The sequence below is a fragment of the Stegostoma tigrinum genome, chromosome 3 (assembly GCF_030684315.1).
Source record: "Stegostoma tigrinum isolate sSteTig4 chromosome 3, sSteTig4.hap1, whole genome shotgun sequence".
Taxonomy (NCBI): Eukaryota; Metazoa; Chordata; class Chondrichthyes; order Orectolobiformes; family Stegostomatidae; genus Stegostoma; species Stegostoma tigrinum.
This window is the reverse complement of record NC_081356.1, coordinates 94514274-94531783: the sequence shown is the minus strand read 5'-3', so window position 1 is coordinate 94531783 and position 17510 is coordinate 94514274. Positions and strand designations below refer to the sequence as shown.

The following is a 17510-nucleotide window of genomic DNA, read 5'->3' as shown; positions in this document are numbered from 1 at the left end:
GGTTTCATCTTACAAACAACGCGACCTCAACTACGCCTAAACACGAAAAAAAACACTTAATATTGACAACTGGTTGCAAGAGTTTGTAATGCCTATGTCAAGACCGTGGAGAGCAGTGAAGTTTATAACTAACTCGCAACTGAAAATCAAAAAGAATTGGAGAAACGCAAATCAACATTAAATATCTGGCCACAAAATATAAGCTAATTGCTGACGGAGTTTCACTCACTTTCCCGTGATTAAAATCTTCTCCAAACAGAAGGTGTGCACGCGATTGAACCTTGGCCGCTAAATTACTATCTCCCTGCTCTGGACCTGATTAACGTGCTGTACTCGGGTTTCAACTTAGTTGATCGACCCCTCTCGATGGACCCCGCTGATAAAACTCTGAACTCTCGAAAATTTGCTGCTGATTTAGAACAAAATCACTTCACATTACTTTAGACCATTCAGCGCAGGGAAGAAGAGGTTAAAGGACCATTATCCTCCCACAATCCTAAACCAGTTTTATGGATTATCAGTTTCATTCTTGAAAAAAAAGGGGCAGGATCAAATCTTCATTTTCCTAAAACAAATACCGTGCTACCAGACAAGACAGAAAACATACTAACTCCTATACAACACATGACTAACCAGGACTGATTCTCATCGTCGGATAAACAAGCTGACTGCACTCCTTTTCACCTTGATATAACACACTAACTTTCATTTACTCTGCATAATAGGTATTCATCGCCTCCATGTCTACATTGTAAGAGATTTGTCATATTTTGTTTTGATAATGTAATATTGAGCATGACCTTGTCTGACAGCACGTTGGCACTATTTCTGTAACTTGGCGTACAATGTAATGTATTACAGCCATTAGTATGATACATTAAAAATCTACAGGGACGGAAGACAGTGAATAACTGCCCCCTCCTACAGTATAATTCCCATAGCCTCATTAAGCTTATAAAATGCCTTTTCACATGGGAAAATGATACCAAACACATTACAATTTCGAGTTTTATCCCAGTTAAACGTATTTTTGTCATTGTTCTAGTGCTGTCACGAATCCAGAACCAAGCCACTGTTCTTCAGTCTGATTTAGATCAACACAAAATGCTTCTACACTGTTGCAATTAACTGCCTGAAATTTTGTGAGCACTTCGCACAGCTTAGAAAGATTAGAAAATAAAGATGGAATGGGATGATAGGGCATCTATAAAACTGAAGAAAACTTAAAGAATACATCGATAAACCAAATGAATGGAAATGTATCAAAGTCTAAAAAATGAGCTTAGATTAGGAAGAAACTTGAAAATAAGGGATTGCTATGGCGATGAGATATAAGATTATCCTTGACTTGCAGAAAGAGTTACTAAATGGAGGTATGGTTGTCTATGACGATCAGTTGGGATGTAGGTGCACGAAGAGACATTGAGACTTCACATGGTTCAGTATAATGCGCAGCAGTCTAACTTGGAAAGCAGTTCTACACATTCCACTGTCTGAATGTTTCCGACTGCGCCAAGACTCCGGCCCATGTTAAAACAATCCTGTTATACCGAACAGCTATTTGGAAATTAAAACAAGCAGCTCCTCTCAGATGGGGTAGACTTCAAATTCTCTGGATAGCATCAACACAGGAAGTGCAAATCACCACAGATAAAAATTGGTCGTAATGGTAAAGTTGAGGAAATCGCAAATAAACAACCACAGCCACAGTTCCAACATAATTCAAGTAACATGACCCTCCTCGCATAAGAAGAAATGCAGAATGAAAGTCACTCGCTGAATGCACGGAAAGTATGCACAGCATCGTGTGTCCACTTTCAGAGTCAACTGTCACCGACACATCACTACAAACTATCAAATATTAAACTATAACATACGAAAGTCAGATTTTATGTACAGTATGCTGTCATTGCAATTTCATTATTCAGTAATGAGTGAGAGCAAGTCTCAGTACTTGAAGTCTCAGTACACTAACTGATCAAATTTGTGTATCAGAGCTGTCTACAATACTATTTCAAAACTGAACCAATTCTAGCAAATGATATTTACTGCCACTTTCATCACGACGGAAGGGAACCCACCCGAAATATTAATCGCATCGTGCAACGATATTAGTGGAAACACCAAGTATAAAAACGGTTAATTAAAAGTGAAAAAGAGCCATTGTCCATTGTCGCCTTGGTATCACTTAGGTATATTGCACGCTAACTCCATTTTAGTCACTGTGATTTCTGTACTTTCACACGGACCGCACATGTCAAAACAGAACACAGTAACAGAGGAAAAGTATACGCACAGTAGAATTGAAAAATCACTTACCGCATAAACCTCGACGATGCTGCGTTCTCGACCTCAATTTTTCCCCTCTTGAAGACGAATTAAAGTTACTTTAAAAGCCCCAACTTCTTTGACACCTTGGGTTAAAAGCAGAGCAGAAAATCGACCATGTTACAAACACATCAGCCGGCGCAAGGCTCGTCATCATTCACCACCACAACAACACGTTTACGGGCCATGTGAACATTAAAGATTAAACAAAACCACGGCTGAAACAATGACAGAGAGTATTAACATTTAATTCCCTCCTCGGATTTGTACAGCGTAAGTTTTAAGGAGGAGGAGAGAGGGAGCCAGACAATTTAAAGCAGAGCAACATGCACAGGCCGTAATTTGCTTGCCATATAGCTTGAAGCATTAAACAATTACAGATATAGTCTAGTCATTAAAACTGCGCTGCTGTGTTTTTTTTGGAGAAAATAAGTTTCTATTTTTACTGACCAGTGAGATGAAGGCAAATCTACTTTGAGGACTGAGATTTGTATGTATTTTTTTAAAACAAAGACAATACTTTAAAAAACTGACATATAGAGAACTGTAGATAGAGCCATTTCGCCGTGAGAGAAAGAAAGAGAAAGAGAGAGAGAAAGCCCTGCTCGGCTTAGTCAGTCTCCCTGTCTGTGTGTATCTGCTTCTATATTTAGCGGAGGAGCAGCTCTAGCGAGAGGAGGCGGGGCCGTCGCTGCGCTCGCTCGCGTCGGAAAACGAACGTCACAAACACGCGCGCGCTCGCCAGCGCGGACGAGCGTGTGTGGGCGGGCGGGCGGACGCGCGCCTGCGCATGGGTACTCCCATCCACGGCGTTTCCGCCTCACAGCGCCCAGGAGAAGGCTGCGTAACCATCCGCTGCCCAACTCACAAAGAGTCCTGCGGTAGTTCTTCTACCAAGGCGGGCGGGCAAGTGGCCAAGTACCGTGATGTCTGTGCCCCGTTATGGAATTGATTCTATTATTAATTTACCTATGTGCATTTTCCTGCTTTGGAAAATTATAAAAAAATGTAAACAGGCTTCGGTTGTCAATGGTAAAGCGTTATTCGGTTTTTTTGGTCCAGCATAGGAATTACGTGTTCAATTGTTGGAATGTAATATATTGGATATGGACATATTAATAAAGATGCCAATGCAGCCGGCAATAAAGTTTGAAGCGGCACACTAAATGGCGTGGTTTCATCTTTTTGAAGGTTGACCAACATTCAGCGCCGGCCCAATCGTCCCTCCCTGGTGCCGTAGCCCGGATTCATCTCCCCTCCCCCTAGCCCTCAAGCACCCCAGTGACGTCATTGCTCGGGCGGGCTGTCAGCGCGCGGACGGAGCTGTCAATCAACACAAGTTGTGCAAGAAGTGGAAGCTGGAGATGCTGCTCTGTTCGGATCGCTACCACCACACCACAGTGGCAGCAACGACATCACTTAAAGCCGATCAATCACAACAAAACTGTTACTTTTAATATATGTGCAGGGCAGATTCTATTTTAATGCATTAGGCTCTCTCTTACCACCCTAATGATCAAAAAGAGCGCGTCAAGGTGACGTACCGGGAAGGGGAGGCGTAGAAGTCGTTGAAAACCCCCCTGAGAAAAATCTTCATTTTCAAAATCTATTTTAATCTTTCACAACTTTATTTGAGCCAGGCTATGTCAACATTAGTTATCTGGAAGCAAAAATAAAATTGCGGAAGTTTTGACTCAATCCCAACGTCATCGTCCTGGAAATCTAAGGGACAAGGTAAAAGCTCCCCACAAACACCAATCACGAAATTTGGTAATCCACATCAAACACGAAACGGTGCTGGAAAGCATGTCGCTGCTTTTTCTAAACCTCCACTCAACTTGATTTACTCGTTTGCTTTTTGTGAAATACATTTCCATTTGGCACAAGATTCAGCGATCGTCCACATGCTTGTATGTGGCACGTCAGATTTATAAATAGGGGTAAACAGAATAGTACGATATATGGCAAGAAAATAGTTTATTTCTTAAAGCTCAACAAATTTCATTTAAAACAATAGCGGTCGTAACAAGATAACTAGAACTTTTCAAAATGATAGCAGTATTTAATTACATATATATAGAGAAAGAGAAACGCGCTTGTGGGAGTTACTAAATATTGCTTGTCACTATGAGGGGGTTAATGTCACTTTGATGGGTAAATTAGAGATCCATTTTAAATTTCGGGCCTAAGCAAGAAATTAATCTGCAAGACTGTTAACTGGGTTATAGCTTTAACAACATGTCTAAAGAAGTGAAAAATAATTATTTAAATTCCTATCCTGGTATGAAAGGTTATCAGTTACTCATTATATAACCTTCCGAAAAAAATGCCTACCATACATCGATACAGGATGCCTGTCTCTTTAGATCTTTGCATATCAAATAGCTAAACTAGGGAAGCTGGAAACAAATATAAGAAGGGCAAATGACATATGCATTTGCCACTGACTGACCTGGAGAAAAAGAAAATCAAGTGCAACATGATAGAATGCATCATAAGGTGAGGCAAAATCCAAATTATGGAAGTCAATTAGTACTTATTCAAATGTAAACTCCACAGAAAAGTTATTCTCCAATTTTATCATGTTTCTGAAAATATTTCACCATACCAAACACCGATGTCATGTAGTGGCTAACTTAGTCAAATCTGACTAAATTGCCCAACAATGGGAATTTTCCAGAGTTGCTGGGAGTGTACTCCACCGGTACACCCTTTCCCATTAACACTGAATCCAGCACTACCACCCAGTGGGAATACCATTTTTGCAATTCTAACTGTTTTTATACGGAAACCAAAACAAATAGACCCTCTGGAACACTCTTGTATTAAGTTATCAAATTCTCATGTGGAAACACACTCAAATAAAAAAAGCCCCACATTTATAATGGTACTGTATAACCCTGTAATTAAGTATGTGTGTGGGAGATCAAATATGTTTGCAAACCTGCCTTTGATATTGCTTATTGCTATTATATATATTATTAACCATGAAGTTATCTCATAATTTGGCTACTTTGTAACCAAACTCAAAATCACATGATAAAATCAGATCGAATCGAAGTAAATACCTGTATAAATAATCATATGCCTATCCAAATAATAAAACCAATCACATTCATTTCTGTAAAAGATTCATTTCTGATTTCTCATTTAGTATTAAGAGTTGTAACATCAATTTTTGATGTGAAACGTTAGATTCAGATTTAGTCTAAAGAAATCAATAAGGAGGTTGGAATACTTCGTGCGACTTCACTATCAATTTGATTGGCCAAGGTTGAAAAAAATCCAGTCTGTTATGAATCTGTTCACCATCCAATCATTTTTCGATCTGCTACTTCAGTTATTGATCTTGCAAGCAAAGTTAAAGTCTGTGTAAGATGCGGGTATTTGCATTCTAATCTCAATGATGGTTTCATTCAAACAATTAAATGTATTCATTTCAAATTGCTACTAAATTTCAACTGTAGCCTACTTATTGATCCCTCTTCCAATGTAATGCAATGAAACATCAATTTCTAATTTGCAGTGAATCTGCAGAACTGGGTGTTGCTGAAACCGACATTAGAAGAATGACCTCGAGGACAGCTTTAAATTATGTATCTCAAAGTCAAGATTATGTCAACCGCTTTTTGGAATTCAAACTATATAGGACTGATTTAAACAATTCACTGGTGATAGTTCAACAGTTGCCATTTAATGAAATTAATACTTTTTACCAATACATGAAAAACGTGTTTTGATAAAAACAGCAAAACACAAGCTTTACTATACTGCTATGGTATCTAGCTGTTGGATTTACTCAGATCACATACTAATATCAATATCTAGCCATGTTGACATCTGACACAACTGATTTAACTGTGAAACTGAAAGCTTGCACTTATAGAAATTATATTCAATAAAGATTTATAGTATTAAATACTTGTTTGTGAAAAGTTGGGCATTTAAAACACTTGCCTGACTTCACCAGTTATCAAAATATTAACAGGAGTAGCATAAGGAGACTTTATGATTTTATAGAATAAAACCTTTTTATCAGTTACTGTATAACATGCATTAATATTTAAGATAATTTGCCCTATAGCTTGATTGAGTGTGCTAATAAGTAGAAAAGTGAGATTTAACCAGATGCTTCAAAAGAAAACACAATCAATAATAACTAGTACAATATAGTAGATCCTTACCAGCACATCAAGAAGTTATTTTTAACTAGACATTTTGTCTTAAATGTAGTATTTGCTAGTTTAACTTTGAAGTATTGTCAACAGATTTCCAGACTCCTTTGTTCACCATGTAGGGCAATAGACAGCACCCTCAAAATGTATTTGTACTTTGCTGGACCACAATAACAAGTCTTATACAACAAAGCTTTAAAGAACAACTTAATAACGTTTCATTTATTAAGTTGTTCTTACAATTTTCTTTGCTCTGAGGCAAAATTTCTATGTCAACACAGCAACGGAGTTTTAACATGCGATTTTTGATGTTTTGTTACTTTTTGGTCCAAAAACTCACCGATGTCCTCTTTCCTTCGCTCTGCAGCACCTGCTGCAGGCTTGGATGATCAAACACTGCAGGTAGAAAACAAATCCTGAAGAAAAAGCCAGACCAGCTGGCTTTGAAGAGAAACCCCCCCTCTTCGGGATGAGCTTGCTTCGGTCTGTTTCCACACAGAAGACAGAGTCTTTTTCCCCTTTCAATGTTGACCTATAGTTGCATGATGCTTTGCACAAGTGGTTGGTCGCCCTGGTCCACCTGCCTCTGTCACTCCGGGGTAAATTTAGCCATGGGAGGTATCACTAACAGTCAGACCTTTGTCAGTTATGGCAAGAGAAATAGGAATACTGCCCAAGTAAGCATGAACAGGGTTCAGATGGAAAAATGAAATCACAAGTCTTATCCAAAAATCATTTCTTTTTGCCAATTAAATTACTTTCATATGCGAGAAAGTAATGTTTTACTTTTAACAGAAAATTATTCTGTCTTGCAGCAGCAAACTATATTTAGTAGCTAATACATTAAAACTTGTGGGTTGACATAAGGTAACTTTGCTTGCTAAGTTGGATTTGTTCAAGAAGAAAAAAGAAGTTTGTCAGTTTTTTAAAATTTTTTAAAACATGGAAGGTTTTGTCTACAGTGTATTAATGGTTATTCAGTTGTAGCTCACTAATTAAAGCTCATAATGTAATTCTCTGTCATAAGTATCAGAGACAGAGTTAACAGTTAATGTAAATCAAGCAGAAAATAACATTTTAATGTTACAATGTGGTTATGAAATTTGTTCATTTTAATGATGTAAATTAATGACGTTTAATGAAGTACCAATACAAATATATTACAACCATGAAATTTGGATACAATCTGAACTACATAATTTATTTTCAATAAATAAGCCATGCCAAATGCACTGTTTAGCTTCTTTAGTAAGAATGTTTTGCTTATGATGGAGACCTATAATATCAAAGGAAGCAAAAATATGTCGTGTATAACAAAATTTCCCTCTTGTTTAAGTTCTAAGACACAGATGGATGGTTTCTTGGTTTGTATTTCTTAAACGGGAAGAAAATTGCTTCTAAGCTAGCATTAACATATATTACCATAATGCCTCAATAATGTTATATCATTAACAATAAACCTAGCATCATTGAGGAATAACACCAATAAGGCTTCCTGTAATGTGCAATGTAACAATAAATAATGTACATACCTAAAGAATGATAGTATGAACTACAAGCTAGCACTTTTAACTCTCAAACTGATGTATGCTAAAGTGAACTTTGAACCAGATTACTCATAGGAATCTGTTTATGAATCTGTCTACATGTGAAGGCACTGTAGCACCAGCACGGTTTCAGAGTTGCTTCATGCAACTGAGTGCACTATTATTAAACTGTGAGTCAAAAGTAGTTTTGTGTTCCGTAGTCATGTTCACTGGGAACCAATCTATTACCGGACAAGCCCATTTCTATGTGACATTAAAATCAAACCCCCTAATCCATGGAAATGCAATGATGATACTTTTGGTTCAAAAGTAACAATTAAACTGTAGCAAACTTAACATCAATATAGCAATAACATCATTCTGGCAAACACTGTGGCCATTACCAGCTCTGAGGTGCTCATGTCCAGCCAGTGCAAACACAATGATCTCATCATTGCCTTTACCATTCGGAAGTTTTATTTTGAAGACTGCCATTCTAATAATGTTTCCTTTGTACTTTTAAATGCACAAACAAAGCTGTTTTTGAAAATGGCAACTCCTTGTTTTGAGTTCAATCTGGATCACAAAAATTTATAGACATCTGCGTTAATGCAATCTAATATGAGAATTATTTAACTAAACCACTTGCTCTTGACTAGTTATTTGGTGACAGACACTGATAATATTGGCACTTAATGTTGAAATAAGTTCTGGTAAAATTGTGATTGAAGTTAGGAGCAGCCTCTGAAAAATGATAAAAGATTTCGTGTTCAGCTCACACAAGTTATGTGAAAAGGGAAATAACTAAGATATTTAAGCAGGCACAAAAGTATAGACACAAAGGTATGTTTACAGGGACTGAGATGGAAGCTGCAGCCTGTATTCTTTCGTCAATTTGACAAATAAGCTTCACTAAGGAACCCCACTAAGTACTTCAAATGGTAATATTCAAATACACCTGACAGAGGAAATATGTCTCATAGGACTGTTGAATAAAAATGTCCTACAACACGAGAGTTTTAACATTTTCTGTGCCAGCAGGAAAACAAATTTCAAGGATACTGACATTTTAAGCCATATTCTACCAGCGCAATTCATTAATAATCTGTTTGATCCAGAATTGATTTTCAAACACTGTGGCAATATACAATGGAGTGAATGGGTGCCTCGCTTATTCTTTGGAAATGATTGAGAACCACAAATTGCTTCTTTTCAGCAATACTCACTGCTCCTACAGACTTTGCAGTGCTGGCTGCCTCTGAGTTTACCTCACCCTTTGCCAATCCTTATCAACATTATCAAATTCTTACCAAACGCCAATGTTCTGCTCTATGCGCATTCTAATCCATTGAATGTTCAAGTGTTCCATATCTTGCACTTAACCCCAATTGTCAAGGACTCCTGTACAAAATCCATTGACTCTCCACACCACCTCGACTTGAATTCAAAATCTTTTTCTTCATTTACAAATTTCTCCACAGATTAATTAACCCCACATCTATCGGCTGCTCTAACCCATGATTAATCAGACAGTTAACTGGAGAATGGCGGACAGAAAACCCACCCACCTTGAATTGGAGGCTGGCAGCTCTATTGAACAGCAGCACCTCTGACAATATAATAGCTGTTGCCAGTATGACACCCACCCAAAATGTAGCATTGTCACAGAATCTCAAGCCACAGGTGAGTAAGATGTCCTCCTCCGAGACATTGAACAAAAAACTAACACCTGGAAACCTGTAAGCAACTCTGCATGAGTTTGTTTGTCATGTTCCCAGCAAAGAGAGCTGTCACTGCTGTCAATGGCTGCAAGTTAAGACACTCATTGGCTGCAATTTCCTACCTAAGGGCCTCCATTGACTGCAGAACTATGTGAGGTAGAAGCAGGAAGGCTGTGGAACCACTACAAGCCACCATACCATTTGATTAGCTCTCTCCCCACAACCAACTTTGCCATAGGAGTCGGCATCTATTTCTGCCTCTTATTATACCCAGTAACACGATTGTTTACTTCCATCTTTACAGCACTGGTTGCCTCTAACTTTACCTCACCCTTTAATGTTCCTTACCTATTTTAACAAATTCTCACTGAATATCAATGTTCTATCCTATGCAATTTCTAATTCATCTAATGTGGCAGTGTTCCACATCTTGTGCTTAATCCCAACAATCCAGGACCCCCAAAAATATCAAACTCCTCTGGTTCTCCACATCGCCATACCTTGAATTCAAAACACCTTTCTTTATTTACAAATTTCTCCACAGCTAAATATACCCTACACCTATAGGCTACTCTAACCCGCAATAAATCCTTGTCCTATGGTCCCATGACACTTGCTTTCTGCAAGTTCTTCTCTTCCTTTTAATACCGTCAACCACTATGGCCCTAATATATTTTGAACTTTGTTGCTTCGCCTCCTCCAGCAATTCAGTCTTCTCAGAAGTTGAAGGTGAAAATTCTGCTTCATTCTCAGTGAATTCAGGATAAAAAATTGAGTGGTTCCTTATTGCTCTGAAGATGGGTAGAAAGGGAAAACTAGAGACCCTGATTGGGCTGGAGGATTAAAAAAAAGTTCTGTTTCCTCCTCTCTCTTCCTTTTGCAGATGAACCTTCAGATGCAGCCTCCCTGCATCAGGAACTTTGTGTAATTTGTCCTTACTTTTCTATTTCCATTCAGACTCTCGTGTCCATCTGCAAAATGTAATTGGTTGTTTACTGTGTTAAATATGTTATGTAGACTGTTTTGCAGCAATTTAAAAATAGAGGCCTTTCAAAATTCAAATCATATCCAAGGTGAATTTCCCAATGCAATGGATCTTGGAAAAAAATAGTACAATTATTACATCATGTCACTGTTCAGTTCATCTCGCCAAAGGATTTCTGGCACTTTCCCAAGGAGGCAGGCTTAGTGCACAACAATATGCATGGAGATGAATCAGAGTGTGTGTTCACAGCTAACACATCTCAATTTTTGACACTAATTTAACATTTATGCATCTCAATTAGTAGCAGCGTCTGAAGGCCATCCTCAGACCTCTCCCCATTGACTTCATTGCAGCAGAAATGGTTGGATCGTGACTCTCACGTCTGACTAAATGGTCCCGTTGTCTAAATTTGTCATTGAGGAAGGCACAATAATTCACTCATTAATTCTTCTTTCTTTCTCCAAAGACGCTGCCCAAGTGTTTCCAGTATTCTGTGTTATATTTTAGATTTCCAGCATCTCAGTATTTTGTTTTTGATTTAATCGCATGTTTTTGGGATATTACCTTGAATATAAGAAGGACTCCTGCCCTTGGTTTCTGACTCCAGAGAGTTTTGTCTAAAAAGGATACAATGATGTGCTCTTCATGTTATTGTAGACTGATTCCTCTATCATGTTTAAAAAACTAGTTCGTCAAGACCCGTGCACCTTGTGTCCTGTACCTGCCCTAGATTTCCACAGGAATTCAATACATTTGGACAGGAAACTGGTGCAATGACATATTGGAATCAATCACAGGCAGCACCAGAACATAATAACAGTTGAGCGAAACAACCAGTGAGTTGAAATTTTTCTACAATGTGATTCAAAGACTGGAATGCATCTGGAAATCATTTGATGATAAGATTATTTAAATCCTTCCATAACTGGTGAGCACACATTTTGACTGTTGTACAAAAGCTACCATGTCTTCAAAAGAGTTGAGGTGGGGAAGTGTTGAGAGAAAGACAAACAAGGTTATCAAGGATTTAAGTTACAAACTGAAACTGCTTTACTGGTAGTTTGAGAGCACAAAAACCCAGGCTTTAAAACATTGAAAACTTCCCACATTACTTGTTACTTCAGTAGTACTTGATCAGATCAGAAGCACTTTGGAAAGGCCTAAGATTTTAAACGGGGCTATGTGTATATCATTCTTTGAAAAACATGGATTATAGTGAACAAATAAGTTACTTCATTTAAATTGTGGGGTGGCACGCTGGCACAGTGGTTAGCACTGCTGCTTCACAGTGCCAGGGACCCAGGTTCAATTGCACCCCCAGGTAATTGTGTGGAGTTTGCACATTCTTTCCACATGTGTGTGGGTTTCCTCCGGGTACTCCAATTACCTCCCACAGTCCAAAGATGTGCAGTTTAGATGGATTGGCCATGCTAAGTTGCCTATAGCGTTTAGGGAAGTACAGGCTCGGTGGATTAGCCATGAGAAATGCATAGAGTGGAGTGGGATTGGATGGGGTGCTGTTCAGAGGTTTGGCATACTCAATGGGCCAATTGAGCTACTTCCACATTCGGGATTCTATGATTCTAATGAACTAGAAGGCACAGATATAAAATCACTGAGCCTCATGTTAGGTTGGTGATTTAAACTTTCTGTTTGTAGAGTGGAAAGTAATACAAGTATCAAAGGAAGTTAATATCTCCCGAAAAAAGTGGATACAGGTCTGAATATGGAATTTGTTGTTAGTGCTACAGAACCAACAGTACGAGCTAATGGTTAGATTGCCGCCACAAATCCTCCTCTCCTTTCTTTTTAGTGTACAATCTTTACACATGCCCTGGTGGAATACTGTAACAAAATCAACAAGTTAACAGAAACTTAGAATGGAAACGTATCAAATCTAAATTCAAATATTATTAATCATCCGCTCTATCCTAGGACTGAGGGCCTATTTGTTTAATGGTGGTAGAGGGTGAAACACCATGAACGGTAAAGCAAAGAGGCATTTATTTTGACATGATGTCACTTTGTGCATGATAGAAGTAGGTACAATTTACATTGGCTAGCTGGATATAAGAGCAAAGACTGTCATGTAAGAATGATGAAAAATCTGTCTCCATTGTGATTTCATAATAGGTACCTCCTTTGCCCACCCAGGACTGTACAACATTACTAAATTTAGTGTTGAGGGTTCTTCCCCCATCGTTCAGATTTGTACATTTGAATTTCTATTTATCAGTACGCCACCTCCCTCCAAGTCTCCAAATGATCTGGAGATTTCACAGCTCTTCCAGAATACATTCTCTGCGGATTTAGAAGATTAAGGCTTGAAGACTATTTACCTTGATTCTAATCTTAACTTTGATTGTAAATCTTTATCATCACGATACTCTTTATTGGACGATTGTTCTGCGAAGAGACAATTTCTGCAGTTGCAGAATGAATGAACTGTATGAAAAATATGAGATGACTGCTAATCCACTGAAATTTGAATCACTATACCATTCTTGTTGATGTTACTTATCCACACTGTTACTTGGGCCAAATGTGGGAATTGTCAGGCATGGCGATATACATGTATATACTAATAGAGGCTGGTGTTTCTGACAACACTGTTCCTTCAGAGAGACATTTTTGTAGTCCTATCCTTTCAGCTGAGGAGTCAACACCTTTAATAGGCTCGGAACATGAGCCTTCAGATTCCTCCCCATCAGCAATTCCGGTACTAACTGATGTGGAGTGAACAAGTAACTTAACTATGTAAAATTCAGCATTTTCCTCAAAAGGGATTCAATAATCTGGATTCCAAGCCCAGTTTCTGCAATTTGATTGTGGGTAGTCAGGTGAGTTAGTTACATATTCAGATCCAAAACAGGCTGCAAAATAGCTGAAAGAATCATTTGCAAACTCTAATTGAATGCCTGGCTAATGCAAACGCACCAGGGATCACATGTCAGAGGCATATTTCATTCATGACCCTGAAAACCCCTTCTGTTGCAGTGGTATACCGTACTTACACTTCTGTCCAATGTGAAATCGATGACAGCAATAAAGAAAAACTGTATGTTAAACTTCAGACCGTTGGTTCTCACTTGTTCCTCTGCTTTGATAAGGACATTAATGCAGATCAGTGGCTGTCTCTTCCCAGACAATTTTTACAGTCAGCCATGAGCTCCTCAATTGCCTCTGAGATCCATGACCACCACACCATCAACAAACAACCCATTTCTGACCTTATAATAGAGTGAAGGTCATTGATGAAGTGGCTGAAGGTAGTTGGACATTGAATGTTTCTCTGAAGATCTCCTGCAGGGTTGTTCTGGAGACAAAATGGCTGATTTCCCCCAATAACCACAACCATCTTCTGAGCATTTCCCCCCTGATTCTTATGGACTCTAGTTTTGCTTGGGCTCTTAATGCTACTTTTAATCAAATTGATCATGCGGTTTCAGATTGAGTTGGAATACAGTTCTGCTGCTGTTCATGGGCAAAAATAGATGCCTGGCTTTGAATCGTTAGATTTGTTCAGATATACAGGGCATTGGCAAGATCACATTCCAAATACTGTGTGCAGTTTTGGTCTTTTTTGATGAAAGTTATAAATGCATTAGAGATGGTTCAAAGGAGGTTTACTCAGTTCATATCTGGAATGAGCAGGTTCTCTTATGAAGATGGGTTGGAGAGTTGGGCTTGTTTCCATTGGAGTTTGGAAGAGTAGGGGGTGACTTGGTTGAAGTGTATAAGATTCAAAATGATATTGATAAGATGTATGTAGAAAGGATGTTACCTCTGTGGGTAAGACTAGAACCAGAAGGCACTGTTTTGAAATTAGAAATTGCCTTTTCAGGACAGGGATGGCAGAATTTCATTTTTCTCTCAAAGAGCTTTGCAACTTGCAGCACTCTGCCTCAGAAGATAATGGAGGGAGAGTCATTGAGCAAATTTAACACAGAGCTGAATGGATTCTTGATATGCAGGGAAGTCATGAGTTAAGCTTAGATGGGAATGTGGAATTTGAAACACAAGGAAATCAGCCATGATCTTAATCACTGAGGGAGCAAGCTGAAGAGGCTGAATGATCTATTTATGCTCCTGATGTGTATATTCATATGTTTGAAATCAATCCCATCTATTCCACTTGTAGTGCCTTGCAAAGTAGGATAGATTTCAAACATATCTCTTTTGGTTTTGTTGATCAGGTAAGTAACCCTCGTTCTAGCCTTTACCTCAAGTTGTGATTCATTAATGGAAATGGAAACTTCTTGGATGTGTATGTTGATTTAGCATCCTTACTTAACATGATGCTGTAGTCAGTGTTGAGTTTTCCGAGTTCTATAAACAATTTAGACTACCCCTTGTCAAAGGAGCATTTATTCTTTGTTGTTCAAATTCTGAGACTTTTAGAACAAAGTAAAGGGCAAAATATGCCTTCCTGCTCAAGAGTGATTTATTTTTGTTTTGAATTCGTAAGCATTCTCTACTATCTGACAATCTTTACATTGTGGTATTACATGTAGCATTCCTTTAATCTTGTGAGTTATTTCATCTGGGCCATATAGCTTCAAGTATATAACTGTCGTTTGTATTTTGGATCTAGAACATTGCTGCAGGAGATCCCAAGATCTGTGTTCTAGGCTGAAATATCTTTATTTACTTCATTAGTGGCTTTCATTCCAACATGGGAATGTTTACTGATTGCTGCACACTGTTTAGTTTTATTCACACTTGTTCAGACAATAACAAAATCTGTATCTGCATGCATCAAAGCATTGTCAACAATCAGGGTTGGCTTGAAAAGTGGCAAGTAGCATTTATGCCAGCCAAATCCAAGTCAGTTGTCATTAAAGGTGCCGTAAAAGATTTTGTGGTGCAATTATCTGAGATAGTGCAGAAAAGATCCTCTGTGAAAAAAAATAAGGAAGCTAAAGGTACTTTAGCTAAGATTACAGACCATCAACTTAGTGTACTAGAAGTGATATGCTTTGTGAAGGCTGTCTAAGAGATAAAAGATCCCTCAGTGGAGAACTGATTTATAAAGCCTTTAGAATACAGGTCAATGGCACTCAAACAAAACATCCACTATTCTTCCAATTCCAAACATGCTGAGAAAATTGTGAAACATGCATTTGTCTAAATTTTTGAAATCAAAGCCTTTGGGGTGGTGTGGGTAGTATTGGATGGGTTAGTGGTAAATGTAAAAATAGCTTCATACATGAGCGCATAATGGTTAACTATGGGAAACAAAGCTTGGAGCTAGATGTTATATAAAGCAATTGTTCTCAAGGAGTAAGTGTTTGTGGTGTATTACCCTCCATCCATTCTTTACACAGGGACAATTGAGTGCTGTATAAGTACTTAAAGTGAGTAGATGTACACGGTACAGCTCCCAAGAGTCCTGAATGATTGTACCTTGTAAATGTAACCTGTATCTATTGCTATCATGTAGTAAACTACCAGGTTATGAAAGACAAGAGCCTCTTCTGTTTAGACTCTATCACTGGTAAGTAAATGACATTAGGCTCAGAACAGAGACATGAGGATTGCTGGCATACTACCTAAACCAGAATACAACGTATAGGTGGAGGTGGTGGTATCCAAAAATATGCCAGTGGCAATAATGACACATCTGTCTCCATTGGATTTTACATGATATTATCAGGTAGATAGGAGCTTAATGCAGTTTTATATGTTAATCCTTAAAAATCATTAGCTCATACAACAGAAATGCAAAGCTATAAGGATACGTATGAACAAGTGATTTTCTTCAATATGTGCTCTGTTTCCCATGCTTTTGAAATCATAAAAATAATTCATGGTGATCAATATCGGTATTATTAAGTATTACAGTTTTACATTTATATTTTCATTATTACTTTCAGGAATCAGAATACTACACATAGTTCTGCCTGCTTAGTAGTCTTCTTGGTGGTTATTCATTCTCTTCATTGATTATTCTATATGGTGCGATTATTTGTGTCTGAGGCGGGAGTGAATTAAATGGGCTCAATGGCATTCCATGAAATCATTTCCAGTGTTGACAAAGCTAAAACATTACTGGATCAGGAGAAGGTGTTTCATCGATGAATGAACAGCAATATCTGATTCATACATTTACAATGCTTCAGTGTAATGCTAGATTAGCTAACAATTATCTCTGACCTTCGAACTGGTCCCTCATTAATGTCCATAGATTTATTTTACCAACAAGAATTTCCACTTTTATAGCGTCGTTAAGTCACATAATAAGATAAAATGACATACTTCTTGATGGTAAAAACTAACTGATGAATAGGGTATTAAGCCATGTAGTTGAAAAGCTGAAGTTCTGGTTAAAGGCAAAGTTAGAGAAGGAAATTTTTAATTTTTTTTAGCAGATGTATAATAAGTTGAGAGATTTAGGGGAAGTTCGAGAACATAAGGCTATGTGACTATAGGAAGATCAGAGAGAGAGACTGCTGTAAAGGGAATCAGAAGAATGGAAGGCTTGAGCTCGGACATAGGTATGAATGATTTAAGGTGGTAAGCATTGTCATGGAGATGTGAAGAGCTTTTAAAATGACTATTGTTAAATCTCCCAAGCTACTGAATGTTGGCTTGTTCAAGCTACTTGTGAATAAAATGCAGGTAATGAATTTGTAGATGAGTTACAAAGATTTGTGAAGCATCACATCCAATAAACTGCCAAATGTATCATTGGAGTTTGATACAGAGTTGGTAAATATATTGTGATAGTAAAGATATTCACGAATAAAGTGCCACACATTCATTTATAAAATGT

At 38.0% G+C, this 17510-nt stretch overlaps 1 protein-coding gene and 1 long non-coding RNA gene across 13 annotated transcripts in view; one reads left to right on the top strand and one right to left on the bottom strand.

Moving 5' to 3' along the window:
- Nucleotides 1–17510, bottom strand: part of mef2cb (myocyte enhancer factor 2cb) — a 301354-nt gene that overhangs the window by 245382 nt on the left and 38462 nt on the right. For 4 of the 12 annotated variants that reach the window (XM_059644759.1, XM_048526669.2, XM_048526659.2 and 1 more), the window contains exons 1-2: nucleotides 2779–2988; nucleotides 2320–2414 (exon numbers count right to left, since the gene is read on the bottom strand). The gene's annotated coding sequence lies outside the window, so the exon portion shown is untranslated. Of the gene's footprint in view, nucleotides 1–229; nucleotides 523–2319; nucleotides 2415–2778; nucleotides 2990–6843; nucleotides 7017–17510 lie in introns of those variants that run through there. The other 8 variants (XM_059644758.1, XM_059644757.1, XM_048526644.2 and 5 more) reach the window with 7 other exon arrangements.
- On the top strand, nucleotides 3146–4783 carry LOC132209508 (uncharacterized). The gene is made up of 2 exons (XR_009445637.1): nucleotides 3146–3256; nucleotides 3520–4783. It is a non-coding gene; the product is annotated as an uncharacterized LOC132209508 (long non-coding RNA).